This window comes from Xenopus tropicalis, chromosome 10 (genome assembly GCF_000004195.4).
Source record: "Xenopus tropicalis strain Nigerian chromosome 10, UCB_Xtro_10.0, whole genome shotgun sequence".
NCBI classification, from domain to species: Eukaryota; Metazoa; Chordata; class Amphibia; order Anura; family Pipidae; genus Xenopus; species Xenopus tropicalis.
The window spans coordinates 14766456-14768767 of record NC_030686.2 but is presented as its reverse complement, the minus strand read 5'-3'; the positions used below and the strand labels follow the sequence as shown (position 1 = coordinate 14768767).

Sequence of the window (2312 nt, the reverse complement as noted above, 5' to 3'; positions counted from 1 at the left end):
ATAGGAGATCATTGCTGAAGGCCTTTGTGGATAATAAACCTAGCTATAGCAAGCAATGCTGTTCAGCAGCAACAAGGGCCAAAAAGAGTTTGTAATAGATTGTGTAATAGGTTGTGTAATAGGTTGTCTTCTGTAGTCATAAGGGACATTAGTGAAATGGAGTCCAAAGAAAACTGACTAAGCTACTATGGCTTGACTTGGGGATGGGGCTGTGATGACATTAGACCAGTCAGTCTAAAACGTTCCCATAAGAGTAACCAGAATTGGGGCAACATAGGCTATACACGACAATAAAGATTGGTAAATTCTTCCTGCAACTGGGAAACTATGCTATGTACCAACAACTCATCACAACTTATGTAACCTGCTTATATTTTGTTTTATTTATTATTTTATTGTTGTAAAATAACAAAAATAAACCTTTAAAAAAAAAAAACTACTATGGGTTAGGGGATTTCTGTTGCAAAGGAAGCATTTGTCTGGTGCTATAGAGTCACTGCCCCGTGTGTGACAGTCAGAGCGATTTCCATTTAATAACATTAAGATCAGTGAGAGCCAGACAGGAGCAATTGTTGTGCCGCTGTTCCTACTGGAGGGCAGCAGCAGACTAAAACCGCAGCCGGTCTCAGGAGAAAAAATGGAAAAATGAACACATCTGGCACATTCATAGGCAATATAGTAAATGGCTATATATACTCACCCCTTAATGCAAGTATCCTGGGCTCTGGTTGAAACACAGGAGCGCCACAAGCCCTGCAGTATATTAAATCAAAGAGAGAGATCTGACTACATGCGCAGTGAGACAATCAGTGAGAAGCCCGTCTTTATATTCTTTTATGCCTTATGCAGAGTTGTTTATATATGATTATACAAAACCCACAGAAGCCCTGAACAAAATATTGACATTTGGTGCATCTCCCAACATAATACTAAGCATTATGCTTTACTTGCCCAGGCCTGAGGGCTGACATGGCCCAATGCACCTGTAGCCACTGCATCCCATTGCTGCCAATACATAATAATGTGATGTTTCCAGCTCACGTGCAGCCAACTTGAGCCATAAGTACATGCTGTAAGAATGGGGAAATAGGGCCTTACTGTCACTTTAACACTGTTTGGTTTCAACTTGTATTCCACAACACACCTGTGTGGCTTAATAAATGTATTCTTGTGCAAGGGGGTATAGCTCAGTGGTAGAGCATTTGACTGCAGATCAAGAGGTCCCTGGTTCAAATCTGGGTGCCCCCTCCCTGCTGTTATATCAAAATGAATATGGAATGTAGCCTTATATCTAAGCAATATGGCTGCACACTACCAATGTATTAGACTAACAAGGATAAAAATAACTGACCCAAAGCCTGTATGTAGAGAGACATCACTGACAGCTGTCTAATAAAAAGCTCACCAAACACTTACCAACATTCATTTTCACTTGACAATAAAACTCAGTTCTACACACCTTACACTTACACAGGTAAGCCAGAGAAGCTTTACGGTAGAGGTTATAGAATTTAATAGCAGATTTTTGCATTTTTCTGGTTTAAATACAACATTAAATATCGATATAAAAATTCATCTTTATGAAAACAGTACACAAAGTGTATCAGAGCTAGAATTGTATTTGCCAATGATACCTTAAAACTGAATCAATCCATATATTTTGTGCAACATAACGATGAGAAGGGGGCACCCGGATTTAAACAAGGGACCTGCAGTCAAATGTTCTACCACCGAGATATACCCCCACATATTGACATACTGACCCTTTAGTGGTCGTTTTTAAGACAGACAATTCACTCTATGAGACTATTATTTTGTAAAGTTGATTTATATATTCGGCGTAACATAAGGGGCACCCGGATTTAAACCAGGGACCTCTTGATCTGCAGTCAAATGCTCTACCACTGAGCTATACCCCCACATTTTGAACCTTTAGCGAAGTCATTTTTATGACGACAATTCACTCTATTAGATTATTACTTTTAAGGTTGATTTAGATTTTGTGCAAGATAAGGAAAAAAGGGGGCACCCAGATTTGAACCAGGGACCCTCTTGACCTGCAGTCAAATGCTCTACCACTGAGCTATACCCCCATATTATGAACCTTTAGCGAAGCCATTTTTATGACAGACAATTCACTCTATTAGATTATTACTTTGTAATTTTGATTTAGATTTTGTGCAAGATAAGGAAAAGAAGGGGGCACCTGGATTTGAACCAGGAACCTCTTGATCTCTTACATCACTAAACTCCAATTATAACTGATGATATCACTAAGCACCGTTTATAAGGAAAACTTTTACAGTTCGGTC

General features: G+C 39.1%; 2 non-coding genes across 2 annotated transcripts; one reads left to right on the top strand and one right to left on the bottom strand.

Annotated features, from left to right (window-relative positions):
* The first annotated feature begins 1176 nt into the window (after positions 1-1176).
* On the top strand, positions 1177-1248 carry trnac-gca. The gene has a single exon. It is a non-coding gene; the product is annotated as a tRNA-Cys (tRNA).
* Positions 1249-1847: 599 nt separating this feature from the next.
* trnac-gca lies at positions 1848-1919 on the bottom strand. The gene has a single exon. It is a non-coding gene; the product is annotated as a tRNA-Cys (tRNA).
* Between the last annotated feature and the right edge of the window lie 393 nt (positions 1920-2312).